Raw genomic sequence first — 13,847 nt, forward strand, 5'->3', positions numbered from 1 at the left:
ATTGCATCTGAAAAGAATACACAACACCATAGAATGTATAATTGTGGTGTTTCAAGTTCCAAATTATAGTTAATAAAATTTTACAACAGGAATACTGAGAATAAAGAATAAGTGAGTATTACTATTAGAAATAAAACGAATAAAAATAATTTAATTTTCTACAAGCAGTTATATTTAGGTTTTAAGAACTTAAAAAAAGTCTCATTAAAAAAACCAGTCCTCGGGGTACATGGGTGGTTCAGTTGGTTAAGTGTCATTGGCTCAGGTTGATCCTGGGATCCTGGGATGGAACTCCACATGAGGATTCCTGATCACTGTGGAGCCTGCTTCTCTCTCTCCCATTGCCTCTCCCCATGCTCAAGCACACACTCTCTCTCTCAAATAAATAAATAAAATCTTTAAAAAAAATCCTCTATGTTTGGGAATCTGTATTATAAAAATAGAGACAATGACAGGGATATATGTTCAAAATTGCCTAGGGTCACCTGGGTGGTTTAGTGGTTTAAAGCCTTTGTCATGATCCCAGGGTTCTGGGAGAGAGCCCATCGGGCTCTCTGCTCAGCAGGAAGCCTGCTTCCTCCTCTCTCTGCCTGCCTCTCTGCCTACTTGTGATCTCAGTCTGTCAAATAAATAAATAAAATCTTTAAAAAGAGAAACTGTCTAGGGGCGCCTGGGTGGCTCAGTGGGTTAAAGCCTCTGCCTTTGGCTCAGGTCATGGTCCTGGGGTCCTGGGATGGAGCCCCACATCAGGCTCTCTGCTCAGCAGGGAGCCTGCTTCCCTTCCCTTCTCTCTGCCTGCTCTCTGCCTACTTGTAATCTCTGTCTGTCAAATAAATAAATAAAATATTTTTTAAAAACTGCCTAGAAATTTCACTATGAAAAAGAATATTTTATGTGTTTACAATGGATATGCTTTAAATGTACTCATATATAAATATCTATAACATATAAAAGTTGAAATTAGCCTATATAGTTGATTTGAACAATGTGGGGTTAGAGCGCCAACCTCTTGCACAAAGAACCATATATAACTTTGATTCCCCCAAAACTTAACTACCAATAGCCTACTGTTAACTGGACACCATATTGATAACATAAACAGTCGATTAACACATATTTTATGTTACATGTATTATACACTGTATTCTGACCGTAAAACTAAAGAGAAGAAATTATAATTAAGGAAATCATAAGGAAGAGAAAATACATTATAGTATTGTACTATATTTATTGAAAAAAATCCACAAGTGAACCCATATAGTTCAAACCTGTGTTGTTCAAGGGTCAACAGTATACCCCAAAATAGGGACTTCATAGCACAACAGGAAGACGAAATATTTAGCAACTACTCAATAATAGTTTATTTGAGGAAATTTCTCTGGCTTATGAAATGATTCACAGTATAATAAAAAGGAAACACAAAATTCTATTTCCTATTTTAATTTATAATATTCATATATTTTTAATCTGCATGTTTTCTTAGTTATGATTAGCTATAACAAATCTTTTTCTCTGGGGCCCAGGACTCTTCAAGCAAATATAATGTTATAAGGCAAAGTTTTAGTCCGTAGACACTCAACTAAAGAATTTCAAGCCCAGGAATCTTCCATTTTAAATTGATTTAGCAATTTGGTTACTATATAACCAGCTAAATGTAAAGACCAGCACAAATTTAGACATGTAAAAATGCTGATTGGCTTTTTGCTTTGTTTTAGGATTGCTGTTGCTATGAAATTCACAGCTCCTGGATCACCTTGGATGTGATCAAGGAGTCCATTTCATGTGGCCGGCCACTCTTGACCGGTGTAAGAAATAAATCCGGCTGTCCTCATCAAACGGAAGACCCTAGGATCATCTTTCTATAATAATAAAAAACAAAAGAGTCTGCACTGACCCCTGGGCTCAAGACACCACCTTTATGCCTCGACCTGCTGATATAAATACAGCTCCTTCTTCAGTCAAACAAGAACAAAAAAGCATGCAGCTCCTGCTCACCTCTCTGTGCCATTAGTAAAAAAGGCCAGGATTAGTCAGTCCAAGCTATTATAACAAATACCACAGACTGGAGGGTTTAAATAATAGACATTTCTTAAATTTTAATCCTAAACAATAAAATATTTCTTAGAGTTCTGTATGCTGGAAAGACCAAGATCAAAGTGCCAACTTGGTCAAGCTCTTAGCGAAGGCTCTCTTTTTGACTTAGAGACAGCCACCTTCTCTTTGGGTCCTCACTTGGCGGTGAGACATACAAAGCTCAAGTCACTTCCTCTTCTTATAAAGACAACCTCTTCTTATAAGGACACTAATCCCATCATGGGGACCCTACCCTCATAACCTCATCTAAACCTAATTACCTCCCCCAAACCCCACCTCCTATTATTATTATCCCATTAGGAGTTAGGGTTTCTACATATATATTTTGAGGAGACACAAACATTCAGTAACACTAGGGACCTTTTTTTCCTTCCCTAATATGTATCAGAAGATTGAGAGCTGTCAAAGCTTGTATGTTTCTATGGCATTCCATGAGTTAATTGTAGAGGTTTAGGAATTTTGAGAAGATTCTTCTTCTGATTGTACTTCTGGACCTAGAAATCATCCACTCAATCAGATAGTACACGTACTTACATACGTATAGATGGATGTGGAAATAATGGAAAGAATTCATCAACATGTCTCTTGGAAGTAAAATTTTGAGCAAAAATGTTCTCTTCCACTTTTAAATACTATTCTAATAAAAAAATCATAAACTTAATCATAAAATATATATAATTCCAATGATGTAGTGTCTGGCTATAGCCATTAAGGGCTGGAGATTAGACCTAGGTCCATGGTAAAATCAACCATGACAAAGAAGGGATCCAAAGAATAGATTATAACATTATTTCTTTGTGTCTTCAATTCTGAAAACTTCACATAAAGACATACTAAATGGGACACCAGTTTATATCAAACTAATGCTAAATCAACTCAGAATTCTGTCTCTGACAGTGGCAATGAGTGTTACCTCACACATTATATAGTACCTCTAGCTTTATTCTTGGAGACTGAGTCCAAATGAAGTGAGACACATTAAAAGATGTGAGAAATGTCCATGGCATTTTCCTGTCATCATCTTTAATTCAATATCATTCCATATTTAAACACAAAGCTTTGAACGTACTTGCACTATTCTCAGATGAATAAAATAAAGTAGCTCCTTTATTATGTCTATAAGTTACTTTACCATTCTCTTGAGTCACCTGAATCTCAGTAAATCAAATAGTTCAACGCAATAATGGAAATAATCACCTTAAGCAAAATGCTCAATTTTGTTGTTTTACTTCTCTTTTCCTTTTCCTACCCAGGATGGCATCTGATATATGAGAATGACTTTGTACTAGCAGAGAAAATTTCTGCTGTTGGCGTTAATCACTGTGGCATTTTCTGACTACTTTAGCCACCTCTCTCCTAACATGTATTCAGCCTTGCCTAATGAGTGTTCACCTTGTTGCTATTTTTGGCACCAGGGTAATGTCTGTTTCAGTGTACCCATCTGAGCTTTGTCAGAGCCTGATTTTTATCCCCAGGTAACCCAGTCTTCTCTGCATTCATAGGTGACAGAAATCTTTCTAATGCTCCCCTATACCTTCTGTTGAGACCAGGGCCAAGATGTTCTCTCTTTAGCCTCTTCATGGCCCTTGGAAGGCTCTGATTGCTCACTATACACCGTGTCCCCCATGAGAGACTGGAGTCCCTCCATACAAGACAGGAATTAGGTGCAGTGTTAGATAGTTAAGGATTAATCTTACCTTTCCTTAACAACACTGAGATTCCAAGCTTGCTTTCCATGGAGCTATTCTCCAAGGTCATGGAGGGGTAGGATTTGGGGAAAAGAAGTGGGGGAAGGGAGAAGCTAATGTTAAAGGAAGTGTCCCCAAATTCTAAATCTTATGTGGAACAAAGTATTCTTCTCTTTTCTTCTTATTTTCTTTTTCTTTCTTTTCTTTTCTTTTTTCTTTCTTTCTTTTTTTTTTTTTTTTGTATTTAAAGATTTATTTACTTGAGAGAGAGAAATTGAAAGAGACTGGGATGGAGAGGCAGAGAGAAATAGAAACACAAGCATACTTTGCACTGAACATGGAGTCAGACTCCGGGCTCCATCTCATAACCCTGAGATCAGACCTGAGCCAAAATCAAGAGCCAAATGCATAACTGACTGGGCCACTTAGGCATCCCCAACTCCTCATTTTCATTTTAATGTATCTCCCTTCACTAGACTAAAACTCCAAAAGTAAGGAAAACTAGGATCTACTTGCCTCATCCTCTCCTCTTCCTATTCCAATGATTATTTTTTACTACTAAAAGGAATAAGAATCTATTTTAAAAGTTTTGTGCCATATTCTCATACCATTTTCTTCCCAATATCAATGCATTGCAGCAGTATCAATCAACTGGGTATGCTAGAAATCTAGGAATCATTTCTTTTTGCTTCATTCCCTACATTGACTTCTACCAAGTAATTTTGACTGATCCTTGTAAGACTCTCTCAGTTTTATTCACACCTCCATTTTTACTGCCCTCAATATCTTTTTTTTTAAGATTTTATTTATTTATTTATTTATTATTTATTTATTTGACAGAGAGAGATCACAAGTAGGCAGAGAGGCAGACAGAGAGAGAGAGAGAGAGAGAGAGAGAGAGAGAGGAGGGCAGGCTCCCTGCTGAGCAGAGAGCCTGATGCGGGGCTAGATCCCAGGACCCTGAGATCATGACCTGAGCCAAAGGCAGAGGCTTACCCACTGAGGTACCCAAGCACCCCAGCCCTCAATATCTTACTTCAGGTAATAATCTTCTGCATGTACTACTGCAGTGTTCTCCTCCTTGTTCTTCTGGCAACTACTTTTGTTCTGAACGTAGAGCTGACACATAATGCTATTTTAGTTTCAGGTGGACAACATAGTTATTTGACAACTCTATACTTATGCTATGCTCACCATAAGTGTAACTACCATCTATTACCATATGCTTTACAATACCCTTAACTACATTCCCTATGGTGTACTTTTTATCTCCATGACTTACTCATTCTATAACTAGAAGTCTGTACCTCCCATTCCCCTCACCCATTCTCCCCATCCTTCCCCCATTTCCCTTTGGCCACCATCAGTCTGTTCTCCATATTTATAGGTCTTTTTCTGCTTTTTTTTGTTTGTTTATTCATTTGTTTGTTTTTTTAGATGCCACATATAAGTGAAGTCATATGGTATTTGTCTTTCTCTGTCTGACTTTTGTCACTTAGCACAATACATTAATACATTCTAGGTCCATCTGTGTTATCACAAATAAAAAAGAGAATGAAATCTTGCCATTTCCTGCAACTACTTTTGCCTGCCACTAGTCATACTTTGCAGCTAGTGTACTCTAAAAACCTCCTGTTCTTTGAGTCTCTCCCTGACTAATTCCTGTCTCACCTCATACTATTTCTCTCCTCATTCTCTGTGCTGACCTATAATGACTTTTTACCCATATTGAATGATTTCCTTCATTGTTCCTTATTAACTCTAATTCATTCTTCTGATCTGAGCTGAAAAATAATTTCTTCAAGGAAGCCTTTCTCAAATTTATTGGACTAGATGAGGTCCTTTTATTATAGATCTTTATAACTTTTTTTTACAGCACATTCGGCAATTTATTTCTTTGACAGCTGGTAAACTGTAAGTTCTATAATGGTAAGGATCATACCTATTTAGATTTTTGTTACTATACTTATTACTATATTTTTATTAGTCTTAGAATTTTAGATTAATTGGAATATAATAGGTGTTTAACAACTATTTGTTAAATAAATTAAGTGGTATTGACATGATTTTGAATTTTATTAGATGTAAGATATAAACTATATAAAAAAGTCAAAGATGGTTGCAAGTGATAGAAGGCTTATATGTATAAAATTCCTATGTCAAATATTAAATTAAATATTTTGCTTTCCCTGTCATAAATATTGGAAAAATACTTTTATGCTGGTCTTAACTAAGTTATAATTAACTTATATAAGATATTTTGAGGTTTATCATGAACGTCAAGTAATTAAAATTGGAATTAAACACTTTCATGAGTTATGTGTGTATGTACAAATTTATATAGGAGCTGGGTTGTGATTATTTAAATATCTAGAAGTACTTCAAATGTTATGACATAAATAGATACATGATCAATCCCAGATTTCATATAATACTATAACAAATAATCTAAAATTTTCTGCATTTGCTAATTTTATGTTATCAAAAATAAAGAAAACAATTATATGCAGTAACAGAATTGATTTATTATTACTAATTAATTCAGAGATAACTTCAAAGTACTTGAAAAGATATTCAAGTTCATTATATGAAATCCCAATTAAGATAGATTTTTGACAGCTGATAAAAACCCTTCTTCGATTGTCTTCCCTAAATTTTATGATAAACTGGTACTTCTTAAATTATGATACTGGAAAGAGATAGAGTGGTAAAAATAATTTTTGTAAATGACTCAGGTTTTATAACACTACCATTTTCAATTCCATAAGAATATGTTAGTTTTAATTTCATCTTATGATTTTTTGAAGATTTTTCTCAGCAACTGTGAGAAACTTCATATTTCATAAGGATATTAAAATGTCGATCTAGTAATTTTTTTAAAAAAATGTGGATGGGTGTACTTACTAAACTCCAGGAAGGCAAAGATCATGTCACACAGCATAAATTTCAGCCTAATCACTACTTAAAACATATAATTTGAAAACTTTCCAAATTATTGTTAAGGTTTATATTTAGAGTATTAAAATCAGCTTGAACGAAGTTGGTAGTATTTCTTTTACACACGCACACACACACACACACACACACACACACGTAAGCATATACACACATCAAAATAAGCAAAGTATATATTAAAATTGACTTGGGTATATTTTCTAGTTTTCGTATTAGATTCAGATGAACTATTTTTTTAGGGATCCTCTCATTTTTATATTTTAAAAGGTTACACATAACTCTTATATAAGTAAGGATATGAAGTTTGCCTTCTTGGAAAGTGTTTTTCCCATTAAAAAACAAACCAAAAAACAGATGCACCATTGCCTGTTTCACAGCCAGAGCCAATCTGAAATGGCTGATGCTAGCTCAGGGAAGTCATAAAGAGATCAAATGACTTCTGGGCCAATGGAAAGCCCTACTGTCTAAGTGCTTTTCAGGCCAATTTGAAGAAGTAATTAGACTTCCTGCAAACTCGTGTGAATAATACTGCAAGTACAATTATGAATGCCCAGACATACTGCTTTCAGTATGGAAGACCCTGACTACTGATTCTGATGCGAGATATGTAAAAGTCCAAATCTTGATATTAGAATGAGTAAAATGATGGGGGATGTGATGATATATTAAAAATCGTGATTCATTTCTGGAATTAGCTCTCATTAGGTAAACAGCCAGCTATTAGACAACTGAAATATAATCAGGCCGTCCTCCTTTCTGTCTTTAGCACTCTGCTTTTCTTGTTCTAAATGTAGAGGAATGACTGTAAATCTAAGGAGTTTACAGATAACAATAGAAAAGGCTTCTAAGAAGTAAAAATCAATAAACACATGGCAATGGCAGGCCATTGTAATGCAATTAGGGGATGTTGTGTGAATGCCTCTGAAGTGCCGATAAATGAATGTGACATCAGTACTGCTGCCAAATGAGCCCAATGTCCCACAAATGAACTGAAAACAAAGTGTCTGGAATATTGTATCTGCAGTGTCACTTGAAGATGACTGCTGTGCTGTATTACTGCAGTGATTTGCTGGAAATAGCATGGCTCATACATCTACCGAGATACTGTATTTAAGCCTCATCTCATTCTAATGAAAAGCATGTGCACCATTCATGAGGGTTTGTATGTCACCAGAGTTAGTATTCAGCATGACCGAAAAAGATGGAAAGGATGTTTTATTCAGTGTCTGACTACTGGCCGATTCTGACAATAGTAAAAATATTCATTACAAAGTTGTAATAATAAAGCGAAAAGAATACAGAGGGCAATTTTGGTTTCTATTAATTTCAAACACAGAATAATAGCACAATGTTCCATACTTGGATACTTTCTGGGGAGTTTTGTTTTTCTCTTGCTAAAAGAAAATCTGTGCGTTAACTATGATCTGGCATCTCCAATAAACGTGCACTATTTTCATTTTCCTTTTACAAATTCCTATTTTGTTAGTACTTATTATGTGCAAGTAATAATTACTTTACAAATATTAACTCATTTAATCCTCGTAACAATCCCGTGACATAGGTACATTTACCCCATTGGCCATTAAGGAAGCTAGAACAGAGAGTATAAGTAATGAACTCTGGGTCACAGAACTAAGTGAGCACAGGAGCCTGGGTCGAACCCAGAGAGTCTGCTTTAGAGTACTGGACTTGAGGGTTGACCTGCAACGTATATCATAGTATGTATGCAATGACAATCATTGCAGAGTTTGCAAAAATGTTTTGATACCCAGATCCACCTGTGCCCACCTCACCACCCCAGATTTTGATTTAGTGAGTGTGAGATTAGGCCTGGGCATCTCCAATCTTAATAAGACTTTAGAGAGATTTTGGTGCTGCTATTTTGTTGGTCACCCTTTGAGATGTACTGATTTGCAAATGCCAGGTTATAGTCATAATTCTGGGTCCTTTATTCTTGTTCCACTTTGTGTTCATCCACAGTAATTTGTGAAACTGATTAAAGCTATACCAATACTCATTCTGCTCCTAAATAGAGAGCGTTCAGAGACAAAAAGCCCATAGGGCTCATGCTGCCATTTTCAATTATCACTGAGTTCTGACCCCTCACAGATCAAACACTTTTAGGGATATTATTTATTAATCTACAGTAATTAGTGAGCCAAGAACTATATAAATTTTTGTTAACAGAAACAGTTTGTGAAAATCTTTACTTAATATGACTAAGATGCATGTCTTCCAGAGCCTTTGTATTCTCTTATATTAAACTTTTTTTTTTTACTTCATCCACAATGATCTAGGATGAAAATTTCTTTTTGTTTTTCAAATGAATACTCCCTACTAGCACTACAATAGTTAATTGAGTATTTCCATTTTATAAAATATCTTTGAGTGTAATGACTGCAAGTACTTTGTTGAATATTCATTAACCATCCTTTTCTCACAGGGCATATAAATCCTCTGAAATGCAATACATATACACTTTAAACTTTGACATAAAATACTCATATTTCTAAGATAAAGGAGTTTTTCTTCTTTAAGCACTCTCTCAAATCATATATAATCAGGAACATTGGCAACATTGCTGCTATGAGAAGGACAGAGAGAACATCAAGAAATCCAAATGAATTCAAACCCATTAAATGTAATGGTGTGGTAAATCTCAGTGTACCATCTGCTGTGGAACACTGATACACTATTGGAATTCCACATCTTATTTACATAACAGATAAGAATGTGGTAGTAGATTTATATGGTGAATAAATACCCGGAGACAAAACTAAGTTTTTCCTATATTCACATCTGGGGATATCCAAATCTGTATAAAATCTAACCTATTTCTGATTAGCTATTCTGGTAAAATTTAAAATGTCACCTTATCCAAATATTATCAGTAATGTTGTCAGTAAAAACTAAATAATCAATAAAAGAAACAAAGAGTTCACATACAAAACTGTGTAAACTGTGAAATTTACCCAAAGAATTCTATCCCCTGACTACTGATATACATATTTAAAGAATAGAATTATGAGACTATAGTAGATGCTTAATATATCCGTGCTTACATTTAACAAATAACTTGGTAGTAATTCTTTCTGAGGGATGTTAGACTCGTATTTACTCATAAACACTCTAAGAATTAGGATAGTAATTAAAATCACATTAAATTTATACAACTAATTAAGTTCAAATGCTTTGAAACTATAACATTTAAGTGAGATACTAAAAACTAAAACAAGTTTGAAAGAAACATAAGATCAACTTTTAAAATGAAGTAGTCTCCTGCCCTGGAATTCAAATCAGCTACACTGATTGGTGTAGCTTTCTTCTTTTGCTTTTACTTATGGATTTACCTTAAGTATACATGAATCACAAAGCCTACAGATGCTTTCATGAGGCATATCCTACATGAGATCACATTATCTATCTCTACATGTATCTTTTTCAGCAGCTGAAATTAACAAGGTATTTTTATGAGTTATGCCTACTTTCATCTGTGTTATTTTAAAAGTATTTTTGTAATTGAAAGGGGATATAGAGGAAATTGATATTTTTTCAGGATTATACCTCAAAGCTCATGAGATACCAAATTTCTGCTGGAGCCTCTTGCGTGACTTTCCTCACTAGCAATGTTGAATAATTAAGCACTTTTGTATTTACATTCAGCAACCAGGATTTAATTAAATACAGTTCTCATCTCTTCAACTGCTCTTACCAAACCTCCAGAAGTTGAAGAGTGTTGCTGTTGACAATGGCAGTCCACCAAGTGGAAAATTATGCAAAGAAAATTGGGAAAGTAGGAAAAATGCCAGGCCTGGTGCCTTAGGGAAGGTGGAGAATATGAAAGTAAATACAGTACAGAGTATTTTGGTTATTGCTCTTGGCACTCTCCTTGATTATGTAATTGACTTTGTAAATTGATATAGTACATGTTTATTACTTATTATCAAATCACAGGAATAGGAAACAATTTTGTTCTTGAAAGAATGATGGCCCATTAGACAAGTCCCATCAAGAATGTATTTGGCTATGTAATTGACCATGGTGGTAAATTGAGCTAATTTTAAAATGGGCTTTCTAAAGCAATATTTATCTGTGATTCCCAATAGTTAGAGAGAATTTTTTACTATGTTCACATATTTCACATCTTACAGAGGCCCATTTCTTTTTCATACAATTAGAATTTTGCTAACAGGGACAATTAATTATTATGTAAGTAGACTCCAGATTCTCATTTTAAATACTGTGAGACCATGGTGTTCTACTGATTTGTTAACTTTAATAAATTAGTTTAACTTCATTATTTAACAAAATTCTACAAAAACTTTAATTATTGGTTACAAATGCTATTCCAATTCTTTCAATAATTATTAAGTACCTACTGTGTTCAGACATGCTGCAAAACACACAATACCACAAAAACAAAGAGGAGAGAGTCTTCTCTTTCAATATGACCTCAATTCGTTTTTAAATTTTACTGAAGTATAACTAACATAAACTATTATATTAGTTTCAAGTGTACAATATGATGATTCAACAGTCCTGTATATTATTTAGTGCTCGTCACTTATTACATGTTCTTTGTCCATTTGTCTATGGATGGATACTTGGGTTTCTTCCATATCTTGGCTATTGTAATAATGCTTTACAATGTTGCAATGAACATAGGGGTGCGTATGTCTTTTCAAATTAGTTTTCATATTCTTTGGGTAAATATCTGGTTGGAATTACTAGATCATATGGTAATTCTATTTTTAATTTTTTTTAGGAAACTCCATATTGTATTCTACAATGCCTGTACCAATTTTCATTCCCACCAACAGTGCACACAGTTTCCTTTTTCTACCCCCCCTCAACATTGCTATTTCTTGTATTTTTGGTTCTAGCCATTTTGATAGGTGATATCTCATTATGGTTTTGAGTTTTATTTCCCTGATAATTAGTAAAGTTGGACATCTTTTCATATATGATGGTCTCAATTTAAATGTGCTTAATTCATAAACATATGTGTAGTGGGTTGAATGGTGATGCTCTCTCTCCAAAATATATGTCCATGCTTTAAAACCTGTGAATGTGACTTTATTCAGAAAAAAAGAATTTTTGAAGATGAAAGATTTTAATATGAGATTGTCCTAGATTATAGTGGGCCCTAAATACAATAACATCTTCTTATAAGAGAAGACACAGAGTCTTATTAAAAAAATACTGAGCCCTTATAAGAAAAGACAATATTATGGTAGGTACAGAAAGACAAATACTATACAATTTCACTTACAGGTGGAATCCAAAATTGTTAAACTCATAGAAATAGAGAGCAGAAGGGCTATTGATAGGGGCTGTTAGGCAGGGAAATGTAGGGGTGATGGTCAAAAGATACAATTTCAGGTATGATAGATAAAGAAGTTCTAGAGATCTACTATGCTATGGTATTGTGCCTATAGCTACAAATACTGTATTGTATACTTAAAATTTTCTAAGAAGGTAGCTCTTAGGTTAAATATTTTTACTACACACTTACTATCATCATCAGTCACCATTGTCATCATCATCATCATCAAGGGAGCCAGAAGTAATGGAAGGTAACAGATACGTCTCTGACCTTGATGTTGGTGATAGTTTTTATGGGTGAATACGTGTCCCCAAACTGAGTTTATATGGTAAATATGTACAGTTCTTTGCATGTGAATCATACCTCAATGAAGTGGTTTAAAACCAAGAGAGAAAGAGAACAGAGACACAGAGGAGAAGGCCATGTGAAGATGGATACAAAGACTGAAATTAAGTAATCCCCAAGTAAGTAATTCCTGGACCTACAAGGAAGAGGAAGAGGTAAGGGAGGACTTCATCCTAGAGTGTGTCCAGAGGAAGCACGTTCCTACCAACACCTTGACCTTCAGACTTCTGGCCTCCAGAACTGTGAGAAAATATATTTCAATTGTTTTGATCCACAAAGTTTGTAGTAGTATATTATGAGAAAACTAATAGGAAACTAATACAACATATTTAACACAAAGCATATACTGCCGTGACATGGAAAGATAATGGGCTTTGGAGTTATAAAATCGAGCTTTTAACCCAACTATTTATATTTGTGACCTAGGCAAGTTATGTGACTTTTACAAGCCCGTTTTCTAAACTGTAAAATGGAAATGGCAATGTTCAGTTACTGTGAGAATTAAATGAAATTAGGCTGTGGCTGTAGTATGCCTGGAACAATTGTGCCAATAAGTTCTTAGTACATTCTCGCCCCTCCATTCTCCTCTCTCTTCCTTTTTGTTTTTCTTCTTTGTTCCTGTCCAAAGCTAAAATATTAATTTGTTAGCATTTCATTTGTTATTAGCTTGGAGGAAAATGGTAATAAGAAAGAAAACATAAACAATATTAAAAGAAAATAAGACATTTTAAAATCTTGTATTCTCTGAATAATCATATATAGTGCTATTTAGGAGTAGGTGGAACAGATAGAGAACATTTTCTCTACTCTCCTGAGTGAATAACATAGTATCTCAAGATAATTTTTATACTATTTTAACTCACAAATAAATAATGCAATATAAAACTTACTATCCCTCATTTAATGAATAAATGAACTGAGTCTTTCACCTCAGTGAAAGAGGTGAAAATAAAAATCAATAGAGAGTTTTAGAATCTCTGATTGGTAGAATAGTGGACCCCAAGATGTCTACATTTTAATCCTCAAAATTTGTAAATATGTTACCTTACATAATAAAAGGAATATTAAGATATGACTAAATTAAAGATCTTAAAATTTAAGATTTTCTGGGAATATCGATGAGGGCAGGGGCAATGTAAGCACATGGAGCCTTATGAAAGGAAGGCAGGGAAGTTAGAATTAGTAAAGGCAACATAACAGTGGAAGCAGAGATGAGAGAGATGAAGAGAGAGGAAGGGATAAGACAATAAATTTGTGTTATTTAATATATTAATTTTGTGGTAACTTATTAAAGCAGGAGTAAGAAACTAGCAGAGTCCATGACTCCTTTTTGTAATTATTATTTATTCCCCTCTCAAAAACTTCCCCAAAATGTGTTTGGAGTAATACATTTCATCAAGCAGTAAAAAGCTATTTTTTCTTTCAAATTTTTTTTTTTT

General features: G+C 34.3%; 1 pseudogene; it reads left to right on the top strand.

The window, feature by feature from the left end:
• Positions 1-1,865, top strand: part of LOC116591177 — a 39,394-nt pseudogene extending 37,529 nt beyond the window's left edge.
• Positions 1,866-13,847: the final 11,982 nt, after the last annotated feature.

The sequence above is a fragment of the Mustela erminea genome, chromosome 1, assembly GCF_009829155.1.
Source record: "Mustela erminea isolate mMusErm1 chromosome 1, mMusErm1.Pri, whole genome shotgun sequence".
Lineage (NCBI taxonomy): Eukaryota > Metazoa > Chordata > Mammalia > Carnivora > Mustelidae > Mustela > Mustela erminea.